Below are 20729 nucleotides of genomic sequence, written 5' to 3' on the forward strand. Positions count from 1 at the left end.
ATAAACTCTGACACCTTGGGCCTTGGACAAGTTAGAAGAGTTATGATAAAAAGAAAAAAAGTATAAGTTCTTATCAGTTTAATATTTGGTACGCCGGCACAGTCTGGCTCATATATTAATCTGATTTTTGGCATTAGTTCATGGGATCATAGGTTGACTTTGCCTGACCACAGGTTGCCTCGGCTTTGCACTACTGTTGAGCGCGGCCCAGATTAAAAATTGGAAAAATTCTTGATTTTTAGAGTGTCCAACATCGCCAATGGTCTCAGCTGCAAATGATGATGATGATGATGATGATGCTGATGATGACGACGACTAAAATGATTAGAGGTACTAATTCAAACCACAAGCACATTGTTGAAGACGGCGTCAGTCCGACTATGTCTGCAGTGTTCAGTTATTGCTTCTCGGCCTAATGGCTCAGATCATTTGTTAATATTAGTCATCGGGACAGCGATTTTTTTTTTTAAATGTGTAGCAACACCATTTTGACGATTCCCGAATACTTGGATCAGATATCCGCTAACTTGCTGATGAAAATGGAAAAAGTCGCAACGGGTGAAGAGAGTGCCGGAAGATTCCAATTTCAACTCGAACGAATTGTCGAGTCGAGAAGACATTGACGATAAAACGAGCGATATGAAACCGAGGAGCTACGCGAGTGCTCCTCGGTTTCATATCGCTCGTTTTATCGTCAATATCTTCTCGACTCGACTAATCTCGTTTTATCGGCTCGGTTTCAATACGCTAATTTGTAATCTGCAACTACAAACGACTATAGCTGAGATACTTTGCTAAATAAAAAAAAACGATTTAGACGAATATTTGGAGGGGGTTCAGCTTATCCGTGGCAGTACGATGGTGGAGGTAGTGATGAAATCTGATCGTGCCAAGCACACCCTACTCGAGAGCGGAATAAATATTGCCGGTTTTTACCATAAATTCAGTAATTCTGCTCCGAACAGTATGCCGACGAGGAGAGCAGCGGTGTCGATTCTTGGCCTGCCCCTTGAAGCAAAATATTTTCAAGTTAGAAAATTGCTACAAGAAATTGGATACGGCAAACATCTATCGACCAGACCGGTGATTAAACGGACGCCTACGAAAGGAACCCCGTTATACTCGGGTATAACTTGTAGCCACTATGGTGGATCTTTTGTCCCCTGTACCTTATTTTATAACGGTCAGGGGATATCGAGTTCGAGCGATCCATACAGGTCAACCGGATAGATCTCCGCGAAAGGAAACAAATGACAAAAGCGCTGATACCTGAACAAAAGCCAAAAAAACTTAAAAAGAAAGAGTTAAACGCGGCAATAAAATCAATAGCCGAAGTAACTATCGCGATCGAACTATAAAAGATAGTCGAGATTGTTGAGGAGCAAAAGATCGAGGAAGACACAGAGGTGATAAGTATTGCCCTCCTTTTGAAATCTCCTGAAAGAAAAGAGCGATCTGCTTTTAGTTTTTAGAACATTTGTATTTTTGAACTCGCGCTAATCTTTTGTTTGCTTTTTTGACAAAAATGGCGGTTAAAGTTTTAACTTTCAACGTTAACAGTCTCAATAATGAGAATAATAGACGACAAGTAATGCGAAAGTCAAAATTATGATATTTGTGTACTGCAAGAAACGCACGGATGCGAATTAACTGTCAAATAATGGACTAAGGAAAGGCGAAATTTAACATAAGGTAAATTTCTTTGGAATAACCTGACCCAAAGAGAGTGCGGAGTCGCTTATAACAATACACGATATTGAAATCAATGAAGTCACTCAAGATAAAAGCGGACGAATTCTTGCGGCTAACTTCTCTTTAAATAAATTAGATTTTAGAATAATAAACATATACGGTCCTAACGTACCGCAAGAAAAAGAAAACTTATTTAAAACTCTAAAACGACACGCGCCTAAATGCGATACTCTTATACTGTCGAGAGATTTTATTATGGTCCTAAATCCTGTCCTGGACAGGCAAGGTGGTGATCGTTTAAACAAAAATTTTATATTAGATAGTATAAATCTGCAAAATTTCTCGAAAAATATAACCTAGTTGATCTCTATAGAGAAAGTAATCATCTGAAATTAGAACTCACTTTTGAAAAACCTGACAAAGCGTTTAGGAGCAGGATTGATCGAGTTTATATATCTTAAGATGCTAAAGCTTATAGCACATTTAAAATTTTAAAAGCGGGGGTGAGTGACCATAGACCGGTTTTGTGTGCAATTGATATTAAAAAGTCAAACGCGAGAGGACCGGGTTACTGGCACTTGAACACCGATCTTCTAAAAGAACCAGATTTTAAACAAACTTTAACAAGCAAAATAGATTGCATGAAATTGACTAAAAATGTTTATCAGAATCCCCACCAACGGTGGGACATCGCTAAAACTAAAATCAGACATGTCGCCGTGCAGCGCGCAACAGAATTAGGCAAACAAAATAAGCGTCAGATAACAATTTTGAAGGATGAAATAGAAGCGGAGAAAAAGAAAGTAGAAACGAACAAGAATAAAATTAATAAACTTCAAAAAAAAACTGAAAGGGCTCGAAAATGTGGCGGGCGTTTTTGTAAGAACAAAAACATTATAGTGGAGGAGGGAGAGACTCCTTTTAAAGCTCTCTTTCAAATGGAAAAAAATAACCAACACAACAAAACAATCAATGAAAAAAGGTGCGGCGATACCAAAAACACTTAAAAAACAATTAGAAACTTTTATGAAGAACTTTACAAAACACAATGCATAGACAAGGAAGATAGAAACTTTTTCTTAGAAAAACTTTGCAAAACCCCTAACTGATGATGAAAACGGTTTTTTAAATATTAAACTTAGCAACGCGGAATTGCGAAACGCAGCTTTCTCGCTTGCGAAATTCAAAACACAGGGGATAGACGGTATACCAGTTGAACTCTACCAAGAGTACTGGGATTTGTTTAGCGAGGAACTGACCTCCCTAGCAAACGAAAATCTATTCGTAAAAAACAATGAACTCACGTGGACCCAGCGAACTGCATTGATAAGTTTCCTTCTAAAACAAGGAGACTTATCTCTATTACAGAACTGGAGACTGATATCCCTCTTGTGCGTAGACTACAAAATTAAAACCAAGGCGCTAGCGCTGCAGCTTTCAAAAATATTAAACAAAATTCTTGAACCGTCGCAGATATGTTCTGTACCGGACCGAAATATATACTTGAACCTATTCTTTGTTAGAGACTTGATAGAATATACCATCGAGAAAAGTTTGAAGGATTCTTAATAGCGATTGATCAAGAGAAAGCTTTTGATAAAATTGACAGAAGCTTTCTTTTCAAAGTCTTGAAAAAACTTTATGAGAGCAATTAAGCAAGCTATGAAAAACACGCAATCTGTAATTTAAACAACGGTTTCATAACTAACGGTTTTAAAATTGAAAAAAGAATAAGACAAGGGGATCTTATATCCTTGATGCTTTATTGCATTGCTGTAGAGGCTTTGGCGCTAGAAATTAATAAAAACAAAAAATTGACGGCATACCGCTACCGGGGACGAAAGCAAATTTGAAAATACTTTAATATGCCGACAATACCACGGTAGCGGCCAGAAACATTAGCTCTGTAGACGAAATTTTCAACATTCTCGAAAAAATCAAGCGCGCAACGGGATCAAATATTAACAAAGCAAACAAAAAGGTTTTGCGTTCAAATAATTCCTGTTTCATATGAAATAGCTGAATTATATTTGCACAGTCTAACATCACGTGCAATCCTGTCTGCTTTCCCTATGCTATCTTTCTAACATTATTACTTCCATCTTTTGCTCTAAGATAACTTCGTTCTTCCAAAACTCACTTTACTTTCGGCCGCAAAGCGGTTATGACGCTCCTTCTTGTGGGGCTGAACATGTCTTTGCGAGCCTTGGTATGGTGGTCTCTGTATGGCAACTAGCCGGAGGAGAATAAACCACAATACCGATTTTGGAAGCGAAATTTATATTATACGCGCAAGGGCCGTGCCAAAATGTGCAATAGCTGTTGTTACGTATAAATTCAAAATTAATTTGCGAACTAATTTTTATTGCACCTTCTAATATCGCGTGCAATCCTGTCCGCTGTCTTTATGCTATCTTTCTAAATCGACTACTTATATCTTTCACTTTAACATATCTTCGTTCTTCCTAAAATCAATTTACTCTTGGTCCGAAGAGCGCGTTATGACGCTCCTTTTGAAACCGAACTTGTCTTTGCGGTCCTTGGTAATGTGGCCTCTATATGGCAATTTACCGGAGGAGGATAAACCACAATACCAATTTGGAAGCGAAATTATATATGAATAAATTTATACGTTTATTTATTAATTGCACATTCTAACACTTCGTGCAAAATCTGCCCCGCTTTCTTTATGCTATATTTGTAACTCGACTTCTTCTGACTTCGACTCTAACTAATTTCGTTCTTCTTAAGCTCACTTACCCTTGGTCAGCGATCTTGTCTTCGCTGGCCGGGTATCTGGCCGCTATATGGCAATTAGCCGGAGGAGGATAAACCACAATACCCATTTTGGAAGCGAAATTTTAATTCGTACGCGCAAGGGCCGTGCCAAAATGTGCAATAGCGGATTCTACACGATATAATCCCCACTAAGCAAAAAGTTTATGACTGGCGGAAAAATCGCGGGCGAGGACTACCTAATTGCGACGTATGTAACAAGATCGAAACAACACTGCACCCTTTTCTTAATTGTAAAACAGCCAGAACTGTGTGGAGGTATTTTAAAAGTATATACGAAAAATTAACAAACAATACTTTTAACATAATCGAATCTGTTTTTCTAATGGAAAAGGGAGCTCCTTTAAAAAACAAAAATACTGAGAAATTATTTTTCACAATTACAAATATAATTACTACTGAACTATTAAGGGCTCGGAACCTAAGAACAAAAGAAAACAAAAGTGTTACTCCTTTCAAAACAATTAAAGTTTTTAAATTAAAGTATAACAAATTTTTGCGCGAAAACGAAGTGGAAAAATTTCGCAACCTATTCTCGATAAACAACGCAATATGTAAGGCGAACGAGCAAGATTTAGTTTTTACAATCTAATGAGTATTTCTTTGCTATTTTTAAAACGAAAAGCCTGTTTTCCATCCTTTCCCGACGAATATGTCCAAAAGAACCCGATGGGTCCGGAGGATGTATGTTTTTATTTTAAGGACAGGGTGTTATACCCACGTTTATATATTTTAAACTACGGCAGTTATAATTCTTTGTAAAAATTATATATTTTAACGGGGAAAGAGATGTGTAAACTTTTAATATACGACCGATATGTCCAAAGGATCCCAGTGTATCCCAATAAATTTTATAAGGGCGTGGGGTAATAGCCACGCTAACATATTATAAAAACGAAATTGTTAATTTATCTAATTAGAAAACGAAATTGTAAATTCATTTATAACGAAATAAATATAAATGTTAAAAAAAATCTTTGCTTATCGCTTCTCGGCCTAATGGCTTCTTAGATCGCTTCTCGGCCTAATGGTATCGCTATAACCTAATGGTTCTCGGCCTAATGGTGATCGCTTCTCGGATGGCTTCTCGGATCGCCTCTCGGCCTAATGACTATGATCGGGTACCGATTTTAGACTGAGACAGCTTTGAAATACGTTATATACCTTTATGATATTTAACTTTATTTTGATACATTGGCCTTTAAGTATAGACTAGTGTAGTATTAAAATTGTTAACTGTGTGTTTAGCACGGTTTTGATTATTCTTAAGATTTCCTAATAACCACTGTCTTCCATTCACAGTGTAGATATAAGAGATCAAAATCTTGATTTATTTGATCAAGACTTGACCTCAGAACAAAAGGATTTTTGCGCAAATAGTTGCGATGTAGATCAATTTGTAGCTCCTAAATCATCTTACGCAGAAATGATAAAAAACTCCCAAAAAACCTTTCAACCAAAACTGAAACAACTACGTAAATTAGCTATTAAAACACCTATTTATGATATTTTAATTGCATTAGAAAGGGAAAACCTAGACGACGGAATAGCTGGAATTCAGCTCATTAAAGAAATACAATTCTTGAATTAACATTTAAATCAAATTTAACAAAAAACACTATCTTAGAAAAGGACTTAGTATAAATAACGTACACCATTTGTTTTACATATCATCCCCAACAAGAGAAATTAGTCATAGTTTTACTGTTTCAATTATCGGCCTACCCCTTGAATTTGAAAACACTCAAGTTGGAATAGATCTTAAAAGAATGGGTTACGGAAAACATGATTACACAAGACCTCTTATTAAAAATAGCCCAACAAAGGGCACTTAATATTTTACAGGAACACTTAAAGTTGTTCTTGACTGCCTTGAGAAACATATACCTAAAAACATTCGCATACAAGGGCATAAGCTCAGGGTTATCTACACTGGTCAAAAAAACAACTCAACTTCAAACACAAATTTTGTCTCCGAAAAAAAAACAAATTAATATTGCAGAATCAAAACTAATAATATTGAGGCAATCACTTGCCTCCTACACCCGTACCTGTAGAGAACACCCTTAAAAAGACTACAAAAGAGCCCTCCTACACAAACAAGAATTTTGAAAATTACATCCAACACCAAAATATCACTGTATATCCAGATAAAAAAAAGAAGACATGTTAACTAAAATACTAGACCAACCAAAAGCAAACAAAAGTAATGAAAAGGACCAAGAAAATGAAGCAATGGAAGATGGCGATCTGTATACAGTTGTAAAAAACAATATAAGGAAAAATGAAGAAAAAAAACATATATACAAGAATACAAAAAAGCAAACAACGATATGCCTCGCATTATCAATGAGGGGCTCTGTCCAAAGACGACCCGGGAGGTCTAGGGAAATTGAAATAATATAAAATAAACCGAATAAAAATATAAACTTTAAAATCATTAAAAATACAAAATCCTTAAAAACAAAAAAAACAAAAAAATATTAAACAAAAAAAATCCTTTACTTAGTCATGGCGATAAAATCATTACGTTTAATGTAAACGGCTTAAATAATGATTGTAAGAGGCATAGTGTAATAAATTTCATCCTACGTGTCGACTGTGACATAATATGTATGCAAGAAACATATTGACAAAAAAACAAAACCGTTGGACCAAAGAATGGAAAGAAAAAAGCGGAGGTTCTGCTATATGGAATAACGGCAACGCAAAGGAACGCGGTGTAGCAATTCTTAGCAAACACGAAAACCCCTTTAGTGAAATCTCCCTAGACAAAAACGGAAGAATCTTAGCAGGTAACATGAGAATTAAAAAATTGTATATGAGGGTAATTAATATTTACGACCCAAATGACCCTAAGGAAAACGAATTTTTGTTTGGATCGTTAAAAAAATGTGAAAAGTTCGAGTCTACTTTTTTTCATTGGAGATTTTAACATGGTCGAAAACTTAATTATTGACAGAGATGGAGTAGACCAGTTAAATAAAAACAATACCTTGGGAAAGGTTAATCTAAACAATTTTACTGAAAACCACATTATAATAGATCTATTTCGAAAGACATATCCTACTAAAACAGACTACACATTCGAAAAGAAAGGTAAATCCTATAGGAGTCGTATTGATCGAGTTTACAATTTTTTTAACAAAAAAGCACAAATACAAATTAATCTTATAGACCCGAAACTAAGTGACCATCGAGCTTTATTATGCCAATACTTGATGGAAACGCATAATGAAAGAAGTCCAAGTTACTAGTATCTAAATACAAATCTCCTTGCTGATATGCAATTTAAGGAGTATCTTAAAAATGATTTCGATAAATTAAGAAAAGAAACACATCTATATGAAAATAGCAACCAATGGTAAAACATAGTTAAATACCAAATTAAATTCGCAGCAATTAACATATTCATCATAAAGCAAAAAGAAACATAAAAAAAAACGCTACCTCGAACGAAAAATTGAATCTGAAAAACAAAATTTAAACCCAAATGAAGAAAAAATTAAACAATATAAAACAGAAATGCAGGAGCTCTCCTTAAATAATAGAATATTTATTAGAACAAAACAAACAATAGTCGAAGATGATGAAAAACCTTCTAAATTTCTATTTTATTTGGAAAAAAATAATCTAACCAAAAAACATTTATGGAAATCAAAGATAGTGACCACCTATATACCGACACTAAAAATATCCTTTAAATAACAAAAAAATATTATAAATCACTCTAAAAAAACAAGACTTTCCTGTCATGCATAAACAATCCCTTAACTGACAGTCAAAATGTCTTTTTAAACATAAAATTTAGCAACGAAGAGCTTCTAAATGCAGCGTTATCTCTAAAAAAAGGGAAAACCCCCGCAATAGATGGACTTCCTACAGAGTTATATCAGAATACTGGGACATCTATGGTAAAGAATTCACTAAAATTGCAAAAAAAAATATCTTCGAAATAAGTGGCGGACTTTCATGGTCACATAGGTCAGGCCTAACATGTCTACTACCAAAGAAGGAGATTTATCCGATCTAAAGAACTGGCGTCCAATATCTCTGTGGTTTAGTGACTGGCCGAAATATATTCTCAAACATATTACTGGTCATAGACCTTATATAATATAGGAACGATAAAAACATCCAAAGCTTTATTCTTACAATAGATCTAGAAAAGGCTTTTGAGAGAATTGATCGAAACTTTCTGATCCAAATCTTGGAAAAATATATCGTAGGACAGAATTTCATAAATGCTATAAAACAAACGCTGAAAAACAACCAATCATAAATATATAACAACGGCTTTATGAGTAAACTATTCCTTATCAATAAAGGTGTCAGGCAAGGTGATCCCATATCCCTAACGCTGTATTGCATGGCAGTAGAACCTTTAGCAATCCAAATAAGAAACAATCAAAAAATAGATGGAATTCCACTGCCTGGTATTAAAATAAACCTAAATTGATGCAATACGCTGATGATACCACTATGTTCATGACGAGCCCAAAATCAATAACTGAAGCTTTCAAAAGTTTTTTTTTTTAAAAGCTTATTTTATTTATTCATCTCTTGTGAATAGTCTCTGATTATATTGGATTGTAAACCAACTCTATTAAAAAAGATATATGCTGTTATATTTAGGTATCTTAAAAAGTATCCTTAGAAACGCATATAGCAACCACATTTTGAGTTATTTTTAAGTTAATAACTAGTCAAATATCTTTTTTATTGTTAAAAATTGATGTGAATATAAAACCTCGTTTTGGTTACACGCAACCTAAAGTCATAAGTTATAAAACAGCCTGTACAAGTTGTTCGTAAATGAAAAAAGTGCTGTCAATTTTAGGAACTTTTGGATATTTGTTTATATTGCAACCCCATTTATATTGGTACCAAACGAATTATATTTAAAAATATATGGCTAAGGGATAAAGAAAATTTTTAACAGGAAACGAAAGAGAACGAATCAGCATCTTCACAACAAATCTGTCATATGCAGTGATGACAAACAAAACAAAGAAGTTGAAATTGATATAAAGCGGTCTCTTCAAAAGTCCACTGACCGTGTCAAAAAGAGAAGAAAACAACTAAGGACAATTAAAAAGGGTTACTTAGACAAAGATGATGAAGAAAAAAACTCGAAATATATTCCTGGAGGGTTTTGATATGTTTTTTGTCAACTTTTTATTATGGTTTTATTCTTTTGTTTTATATATTTGCCGTTTTCTCAGAATAAAGTTTTGCTTCGAATAAAAATCTTTAAAGCATGGTAACTTTGGACTCGTTCAAGCTTTTTATCTAATTTTTTTTTTGATTTTTCACATAACTAAAAAGGATCCGGATGAGAGAAGGATATATAAAATAAAATAAGGAAAGTACTATCTTTGAGACTAATGTTGGCCATTTGTCCACCAATTTTTCTATTTTTGTTTTAAATCTTGTAACTTTTTATATACTGTGAATAATATAAAATGCTTCTCTCATCCGGAATAATATAACTCAAAGAGTATATACACCAATTTTCAGCTTGATATGATAAGTATTTTGATTGCTAGCTTGTCACAAAAAATGCTAGTTTTTTTCATTCATTAAATTTGAATAATTGGCTAATCGAGACATTTTTTTTTTTTAAAGTTGATTTTCGTAAATAGTTTATAGAACCACATTTTTGTTGAAAAAATTAAATCAAAAACTCTTTGCTTTCAAAAGTTAGCCTTTTCTGCGGAGGACCACCTTAAAATACTAGGAATACACTTCCACACTGATCTTGCTTATACTGCCATTATAAACTGGAACATGAGTTTTGAAAATTTTAAAAATAAAGCTAAATCTTTTAAATACCGCAATGTATCTCTAAGATGCAAAGCAATCTTCCGAAACACGCTAGCATTGTCTAAAATTTGGTTCGCAAACGTATTTCCAACAAATACAATAATAAAAAAAAAAATAAAAAAAACAATATCGACTTATATTTGGCAGATTGAACACGCCGAACCGATTAAAAAAGACATTCTTAACCAACTAACAGATAAAGGAGGATTGGTAATTTTAGACACAGAAAAACAATGTCTTGCCTTGAGAATGAAACGCGCCTTAAACTTGCAAGAATGTCAAAATCTATCAAAAACTATTTCTTAGCACACTCTTTTACTAAATATGCACAATTTTGTTATTCACAATGGCTTTTCCTAACAGAAAATAAGTTTTCAAAATCTCTGCAGAACCCACCCTATATAAAGATATTATAGGCACCCTTAAGTTATCAAATGAAATATTTAAAATAAACAAAAAAACATCCGAAAATCTATACCACTTACTTGCTGAAATCTGAAGACAACTCAAGCATTAAAAAAACACAAAAATATTGGGAAGCAAAACTCCAAAGGAGTTTACCTTGGAAAAAAATATGGCAACAAAACGTCAAATCATATGCACAAGGTCCTTGTAGAAATAACCTATGGAAAATTCTGACAGACTAACTACCCTAGAAAAAATTATAAGATGGAAAAAAAAATCGAGGTCGAGGAAATACATCCTGTAAGAGTTGCGGTAAAAATGAGGGCACATTGCATCCCTTCATTTTATGTAAGATTGCAAGAAGTGTATGGTTAGCTTTTAAAAAGAACTACCAAAAATTAATCCCGGAACAAAAGCTATTCATGCAGTATTTCAAATAAACACAGAAAACCTACCAAAAAACAACAAAAAGACAAAAATTGTAACAACACTAACCAACATCATTACAACCGAACTCTGGAGATCAAGAAACAAAAACGTTGAAGAAAATATATGTACTCCATCTATATCAATAAAAGAAAAAATTAAAAACGAAATTAAGTACCTATGGAAAATCAAACACATCAAATACGTCAAAAGAAAGCAAATCAACACATATAAAGAAATATTTTGCATGAAAGAAGCGATATGCACATTAAACAATAATTCGCTGCTTTTCACCATCTAAAAAAATGAAAGTCTACTAATGTCATATCCAAGAATTAAATTATTTAGCACCTACATGCGAAAAAAAATAAACAAAAAACAAAACAAAAATATAAACTAACATAACAAAATAAAAATAATAAATGATAAAAAAAAATAAAAATTAAAACTTTAAAATAAATCTGCCTCCTTGGGTCTTGGACAAGTTGGATGAATAATTATTAATAAAAAAAATTCTGTTCTTATCAGTTTAATATCTGGTACGTTGGCGCAGTCCGGCTCATATATTAATATGTCTGCAGTGTTCAGTTATCGCTTCTTGTCCTAATAGCTAAGATCAAGTGTAGAATCTGTTCTTGATTCTTATCTGAAACCACATGATTTTATAGCTAAAGTCATGTGGTTTTAGCCTGAGACAGCGGTTCTAAGGAAAGGTCTACAGGCCTCAAATATAGTTTATAGTTTTAGTATAGTTTCTTTTAGTACAGATTATTATAGTCTTATCTTACCCCAACCACAAGTTGCTATTTTGAAAGTAATAACGAACATTGCGGTTTTAAGGTCTACTGACCCTATAAACACTCAAATTTGCTATGGAAAATAACATTGATATTACTGTTGCGGAAATCCGCAATGATAAAACTCCGTTATCTAAAAGCTATGCCCAAGTAGCTACGGGAGATAGTATAACTAATTTAAATCCTTAAAAAATACGTTACTATGTTCCCTTAATACTCCATGTAATGTCGATGACACTCTTGAGGCTCGGGAAGAGCAAGAACTAGATACTGATCTTGCAGGTTTACAAACAATGCGGGCAAGAACTCAGGCAGACATCGCTATGAAAAATGATAAATCGAAAAACACTCTACTCGAAAAAGGTTTAAATATCAAGGGACAACGTCATCGATTGTTTAATTCTAAGCCTAATAGAACCCCTAGTACGCCAAAAATCCAAAGAACAACAATCTCAATCTTTGGACTTCCTCTTGAGTGTGAAGAGATTGGCGCAGGCGAGGTGCTAGAGAGATGCGGATATGGTAAACACATATCTACAAGACCTCTAATGAAGCAAACCAACAAAAAAAAATTTTAATATTGCACTGGTATTCTCTTAGTCGTGTTAGAGGACATGCCTAAACCAATACCGAGTCGCATAACCATTAAGGGGTACAAAGTTAAAGTAGACCATACGGAACAAGTAGAATATATTCCTCATAAAAAAAATAAATATAACTGAAAAGAACGAAAATAAATCTGAAGATTGAATAAAAAAAGAAAATTTAATAAATGAACAACATGTTTAACTTTTTAAATACAACAGATTGTGTCGTCTACTGTATACAAGAAACTCACGGTGTTAATGAAAAAACATTAAGATGGACCAAAGAATGGAGAACCCGAACCGGGGGATCCTCTATATGGTACAATGGCAAAAGTAGGAAGAAAGGTTTAGCTGTACTTACTAAAGTAGAAACAACATTTAGAGTTTGCACATGTAACGGGAGGATACTAGCCGCAACCATTAACCTAACCAACACAAAACCAAGAAAAAGTAACGTATATTGGCCAAACATCCAACAAGAAAAAGAATTCTTTTATGTTCAACTAGACAAGCATGCTAAAATATGCGATCGTATGTTTCTAAACGGCGATTTCAACGTGGTTGAAAAATGAGCCTTGATAGAGAAGGTGGTGACCAGATGAACAAAAATAACACCCTCGGAAGAGTAAATCTCACCAACTTCACTAAAAAATATATTTTAAAAGACATATATAAGTTAACAAACCCCAATACACAAGTTTTCAGTTTTGAAAAAACTGACAAATCATACAGGAGCCGTGTAGATATAGAATCTATACAGAATCTTATATCGTATACAGAATCTAATATCGTATACACAATCATATACAGAAATCTATACAGAATCCAATATCGTATAGAATCTATACAGAAATAAATCGAGAAGCAAACCTATCTTGTACCTTTATTGATACCAATTTATGTGGCCACAAAGCTGTCTTGTGCAAAATAATAACTGCAAATAAACTTAACATGGGACAAGGCTACTGGCGTTTAAAAACCAACCTCTTAAATGATCCTGATTTTAGGGAGAAACTAAAAATCTATTTTGACATATCTAAAACGAAAAGGAACAACTATGTAAACAAAAACCAATGTTGGGATATTGTTAAATACAAGATAAAGAACAAGCAATCCAATTCTCCAGAAAAAACTCTTGAAAACAAAAAAATTACTTGGAAAATCAAATAGAAATTGAACAAAGAAAAACCTTAAAGGACTATAACAAAATAACTGCCCTCAAAAATCAACTAAAAGAACAACCAACTAATGACGGAATATTCATCTGAACGAAACAAAAACTTATTGAGGAAGGTGAAAAACCATCCAAAATGCTTTTCATTATGGAAAAAAGTAACCAGTCCAGAAAAACTATTAAAGAAATGAAAAAGGGTTAAAAGATTTTCTCTGACATAAATAACATCCTATGTATAATCAAATATTATTACCAAGACTTATATTAAAAACCTCAATTAGACACAAAAAAAAAAAAAATTCTTAAAAAACATATTAAACCCTAAACGCAGAACAAAACGGCCCATTAAATGTAAACTTTTCTAACACTGAGCTATTTAACACAGCCGTGTTTCTAAATTAAGGGAAAAACCTTTAGCTTAGCACAAAAACTTTAGCAATAAGACTCTCCAGAGTCCTAAATCTAATCCTAGACACATCACAAACCTGTCCAGTACCTGGAAGAAATATTTTCTCCAACATATTTCTGGTTAGGGACCTAATCCATTACACCAATGAAAAAACCTTGATTCAATACTCTTAAAAAGACCAGGAGAAGGCTTTTGATAAAATTGATAAAAAATTTCTCTACTTAACACTTGAAAGTCTAAATCTTGGTGAAAAGTTTGTAAACGCGATAAAGGATACCCTTAAAAAAAACAAATCAATAATCTTACACAACGGATCAATGAGTGCCCCCTTTAGTGTAAACAGAGGAGTTCGACAAGGAGACCCCATTTTGCTAATGCTGTACTGCCTAGCAGTAGAGCCTCTAGCAATTGAAATCTAAAACTGCAAAAAAATAGATGCCCTCCCTCTGCCTGGTAGTAAAACCAACCTAAAACTAATGCAGTATGTGGATGACACTGTAATGTTTGTTAGGAACACGGACTTCATAAACGAAATAATTAATATACTAAATAAATTTGAGGATGTATCCGCTTCAAACATAAAAAAAACCAAAACTGAAGCATTAACCTTGGGTGGTTTTGACTATCGGAACTATGAAAAAACATCTAAAATATTAAATCAAACAAACCGCAATACTATCTGGACAAAAACAACTGGTCTAAATATCCTAGGTACATACATGCACACAGATTTAGTCTATGCAGCTACTATAATTTGGTCAGAAGCAACAAATTACTTCACAAAAAAGGTTAAAAACTTCAAATACAGGAATGTTTCCCTGAAATGTAAATTTTCTTTTCTCAACACACTTGCCCTCTCCAAAATATGGTTCATTGCCAACACCTTTCCAATTACTGACTCCGCAAACAAAACGATAAAAAAAGAAACATCGCGTTACCTTTAGCAAAGTCAACATGCAGAACCTATAAAAAGAGAGATTCCAAATCTCCCCGCGAATCAAGAAAGTTTAGCGTTTTTAGATGCAAAGCAACAAAACTTAAGCTTAAGACTTAAGCACTCCTTTAACATACAAGAAGTTGAAAAACCCCACTACCTACACTACTTACAAAACTACTAATACGAGAAAAAAATAAAAATAGTATCTGGTACGCCGGCACATATATTATTCTGATTTTTGGCAATAGGTCATGGGATCATTGGTTTACCTTGCCCTAACCAAGGGTTGCCTCGGCTTTGCACTACTGCTGAGCGCGGCCCAGATTGAAAATAAGAAAAATTCTTGATTTTTAGAGTGTCCAACATCGCCAATGGTCTCAGCTGCTGCTGATGATGATGCTGCTGATGATGACGACAACGAAAATGATTAGACGTACTAATTCAAACCACAAGTACATTGTTGAAGGCGGCGTCAGTCCGACTATGTTAGAGATTTCACGGCTTAACAAAAAACATTTGACGTTTGACAAAAAAAAACACGCAACTTTCATAAACTTTGCTGTCTTATATTTTTTTGTATGGTTAAGCCAGCGCCTTGAGGTTTTTTGCATCAGTTAATGTTACAGTTAAGTACTAAGCTTTGTAAGGCTTCATTTATATATTACCCATATCTTGAAACCACTTTTTATTAAAAAAACTTGCCGCGGAAACGTTTTTTTAAACGAAGCTTTTGAAGGTGAGGAATCCTAAGATCTTAAACACAACTAATTTTTATGAAACTTTCCATATTTATTAAGAAAAGGACGAGGAATCTAATGGAATCTGAACGTTTTTTAACATTTATACAAAAAATTTTAGTTCTCAGCGTTTAAAAACTTCAAGGTTGAGTTATATAGAAAAAAAAAGTGTTTTTGAAAAACGTTTATGTGGAAATTGCAAGTTTAGCCTTTCATCTATTTAAAACTAGTATTTAAGTTTACCTAAAGAATTGGTACCTCGGACTTGCATTTATAAATTATGTGTTTATATATATGCTTTTGTTCGCGTATTTAATGACGTTATCTATTTTGATTTTTGCGTTTGTTTTGGTTAAATTATGAAAATTAAATTGAAAGTGAAAGTATAATTCTTAAAATTTTAATCAAATGAAAATACATCTTTTACTTTTTCCCAGGTAAAAGATCTGCATTCTTTAAGAAAGTTAAAATCTTGATTTTTACTACTTTAACTACAGATTGCTCATATTTAAACTGTTTTTTTCAATGCAAAACCTACAAATAGTATTCAACAGCAGCTTATGAAAATAGAGTTGTGTAAGAAATTCTTTATTTCTTTTTATATTTATTTGCCTCTATTTGTTTGTTGATTAAATACTATGAACTCATGTAATAATAATTTTAATTCCTTTTTTTTAGGTGCTGACATAAACAATAGTCTTACCAAAATGGTTGCTCCATCTATAAGTCAAAAAAATAAGTCAAAATTTTAAATTAGGAATACTGTAGCACAAATTTTTTTCATTTTAATAATTCTATTTATTGAAACCAAAATAATCCACCCCTTATTTTCTTTATGTCAATTAAATTAAATTTACTTTTAATTATAGTCTCTGACACTGTCATGGATTATCTAAATATTAATGGAGGCATTGTATCCCTCAAAAATCCAGATTTGGTTTTAACCAATCGCCATTTTTCACAAAATTGTAAAGAAAAAGATAAATTTAACTTGACATGGCCAAATCTTTCAGTATTTTTTACATCCTTGTTTAAATACCCTATATCTAGTTATGCTGATCAAGTGCATTCAAAAGTCAGAAGATTTTATTGCAAAAGTAAATCGTGCCAAAAATTACGATTTAAGAAAGTATTTTTTAAGTTCTGCCTTTCTTTCCGGATGTTATTGGTTTGTCGCTTTCTGATGCTTGTTCTACCCCAACTTCTATCCACAATAGTGAAATTGTTCCAAATCAAATTACTGTTTTTGTATCTTCTGATTTAAACTTGCAAATTGCTAATGATGATTTTTTGTGTTCTGTTACCCCAAACTCTTTTGTATACACCCCTTTAGGAAATGATTCTGAAAATTTTTTTCTTGAAGCGCAAGTTAAAGAAGTGAATCTGCCTGTTTCTTATTCAGAATTAATCGTCATAAATTACAAAATAGACAAATTAATAAAAAATGTAATGAATATAAAAAAAATATCAAGCAATTTTGTCAAAACATAATGTCAGAAATCTCAACAAAAGAGAAGTTAGAAAGAATTGTAGGATTACCAATCGTTGCAAAAAAATTTTAGATTACAAAAAGAAATTGATTTGGCTAGAAAACGTTCACAATTAGATCGACAAAAGGCATGGTATTTTAAGAAAAAAATTGAAAACACTGTTTTGAAAATATCTGATGAAACGAATGATTTAATCTTAAAGGAGAGTTTAAACTACTTTGAAAATCTTTCACAAGAGCTGAAGGAAAGAGTTAACTTTTTTGAAAAAAATGTAATTGATGTTTTTGAAGGAGGTAGATATAATGATGAAATTCGCTCTGTATATTATGACCTTTTAAGTAAAAATGTTTCTGTTAACAATAATGAATCAGTTATCAGAACTGTACTACAAAAAATGGCTGGAATTTCATCTGGCACACTTCCAAAAAAATCTTTGGCTGTTGAATTGTTTAGTGAAATCAACCTTTTATCAAAAGCTCAGGTAAGAGAGGCTATATTCAATAGTACACACAATGTTTTTCATACAGATGGCACAAAGTATAATTTTAGAGAGATTGGTAGTTTTCAAGTCACAACGTCATCTGGAAGCTACACGTTTGGGATAGAAGATATGTTTTCAGGCGAAGCACAATCTTATTTTAGAAAGCTAAAACATTTACTCACTGATATGTCTCAAATATTTTCTCCTGAAAAAGAAACTATGAGGATGATCTTCGGAAGCTTATTTTAGCGTTCAAATCTTTGATGACAGATCGCACTATAGATAATTCAAGTTTTTTTAGACAATTTAAACATTGGAGAGAAGCAATTTTGCCTTTTGTTGTTGAAAACTATGATCGAGTTCCTTTAAATGAAAAATTTCTCAATGCATCATGTTTTTTATGGCTTACATGTTATCCATAATTTAGGAATATATGCAGAAAAAGCAACCATAGAATGGGATAAAGTGGTTGAGCAGGAAGGTAGTGTTATTGGTGGTTTTATAAACTCTCAAAACTCACGTACCTTTGATATTTTGTATGAACTTTCAAAACTTACAAGCTATAGACATGGCGATCAACGGAACGGGAAAGCTGATGAATGGAGGTCATTTTTGCGTAAAAAGTTTTCAAAAAATGTTATGGTTTTATTTCTGCATTATCGGTTTAACATTATAGTTTTACTTGGTGGAGCAACGTATTTTCATAAAGATCATCTTTAAGAATTTGATTTTAATCTTGATGGTTTAAATTTCCTTCATGAATAAATTAGGCATGGTATTGACAACATAATTTTTCATGCTTCAAGCAGAGCTCTAGGAATTTTTAATAAACTGATATCAGGACCTCTTTTTCGTATTATTGAAGAGGAAGTCATATTTTTTATTTGATACCGTTTGGTCGCAAATGTTTAATTATTGTGTTTGTTGTTCTTCTGATGCATTAATAATGTTAAGTGGTTCTACATTTTTTTATGTCAAATTTCTTACTAAGGATGAATTCTTTGATTGTTTGTTTTTTAATTGTTATGACCTACTTTTGGATGCCTTAACACAAGAATGTCTTGAAATTATATGTTGTTCGTGTTTGATTATGATCCAGAGTCAGTTAAGAGACCAATTGCCTGGAGAGAAATATCACAATCCAGATGTTGGTATTCTTGAGGAAACTCAAAACTGTCTGCGTACTAACGTTGTGTCTGAACGTGACTTTGCTTCTTATAACCGCAGTTTAAAAATGAAATCTTACATGACAACAGTAGCTGCAGCTGGTGTCATCATGTTCAACAATAGCAAAACAGCTGATTGGATATATGGGAAATCCCAGGAAGAATTGGCAAGGTTAGTTTAACTAGCAAGGCGAAATAGAAAAGGATATATCAGAAAGTACAGAGAAAAAAAAGCAAATATATAGCAGTACAAAATCGGTGAGATAGACAAGCGCAACTTAGAAAAGGAAATAAAGGAACAAAAGGCAAGCGAAGAAAAAGAGTTTTTGACAACAGAAATTGGGAAGGATGGTGGTTTAATCTTGTGTAAAGAGGATACAGAGCAAATCTAAGGTACTGAAAGTGAAATTGTAATGAAGTTGCAAAGACAAATTAGATTTCGAAAAAAAGTGCTACAGCAAAAATTTCCAGAAAAGTGGCTACAGTTAGGAGAAAAGGTAAAAGTGAAAATTACAAAAAATTTGGTATGGAGACATTAAAAACAAACATACTATCAATTTTTAAGTTTTTAAAAGATGCTCCAAAACAACGAGCAAATACAATAAAATGTTCAGTCATTAGACAAAATAATAAAAGAAAAGAAATGTTATTAACATTAAAACAAAAGGTCAGATTAGAGGGTGACACTAGATTATTATTGGAAACTAGAAAAATAATTAGAGCAGGCGCATCAAAGGGAGGGGTTCCAAAGTTTTTAGGAAAAATGGTATATATATATATGGTATATATAATGGTAACATAAAATGGTAGATGAAGGTGGCAAGGATTTATGGTATTCAGGGCTCGTAGTAAGTATATTAGATGACAATGAATTTGATGACGAATGCGAGTTTAAGATATGACGGATTTGAGGATAAATACGATATTGAGTTAGTCAAAGAGTGGAGGATGAAATGTGTTGTGATAAAGGGAAAGGCTGATGGTTATGTGGAGGGCGAAGTTCGAAAAAAACAAAAATGTTGTTAATATTGTTTTTCGACGCAAAACAATTTAACTTTAATTTAGTGCAGTTATGTTTGTTATTATTATTATTATTCAATTTAATGTCTTAATGTTTGAATCTATTTGGTCATCTGGAGCGGTGTTTGCGCACCCACAATTCTTTATATGTATATTTAATTTCTGTTGGACCTCTGCAGCCATGACAACATACTGGTAAGATATGCTTTCTATTTTTGCGCTGATGTACCATTAATATATGTATCCTTGTGTTTAGGTATTTGTGAGTCATTATATGTATAGGTGCATTTACAAGTCATAATATGAATACCTGTCTTCTGTTCACCTCTGCAGCGGTGTTGATCTACCGATAAGTAATTATTTGTATGTTTGTGTTTACGCACCCGTAAGTCATTATATGTATGTTTGTGTTTATGTACCGGTTAGTCATTATGTGGATGTTTGTATTCTGTTGGACCTCTGGAGCGGTGTTGACGCACCCGTAAGTCACTTTATGTATGTATGTGTTTATGCCCACCGAAAGACATAATTTTAGACGAAGCAAGAGATATTTTTGGGCCCTTTACCCATAATTCTAATATTTTAAACTATTACTGTATGCTTTTGCTGAATCAATTGTGGTGTAATTCCACATTAGTTTTAGAAATCAGCAATTGTTCACAATGAGGATGCAATAGGCATTACAGTTTTATTTCTAGCTAAAATTATTTCATTTACTTAAGAATATTAATTTAAAGAATAATTATTGACCGTTTTGAATTATTGTTTTTGTTTTTTTTATGTATA

At 32.9% G+C, this 20729-nt stretch overlaps 2 pseudogenes; both read left to right on the top strand.

The window, feature by feature from the left end:
* On the top strand, positions 1-216 carry LOC136077472 (U2 spliceosomal RNA; annotated as a pseudogene).
* Positions 217-15210: 14994 nt separating this feature from the next.
* On the top strand, positions 15211-15377 carry LOC136077588 (U2 spliceosomal RNA; annotated as a pseudogene).
* Positions 15378-20729: the final 5352 nt, after the last annotated feature.

Source organism: Hydra vulgaris, chromosome 02, assembly GCF_038396675.1.
Source record: "Hydra vulgaris chromosome 02, alternate assembly HydraT2T_AEP".
NCBI classification, from domain to species: Eukaryota; Metazoa; Cnidaria; class Hydrozoa; order Anthoathecata; family Hydridae; genus Hydra; species Hydra vulgaris.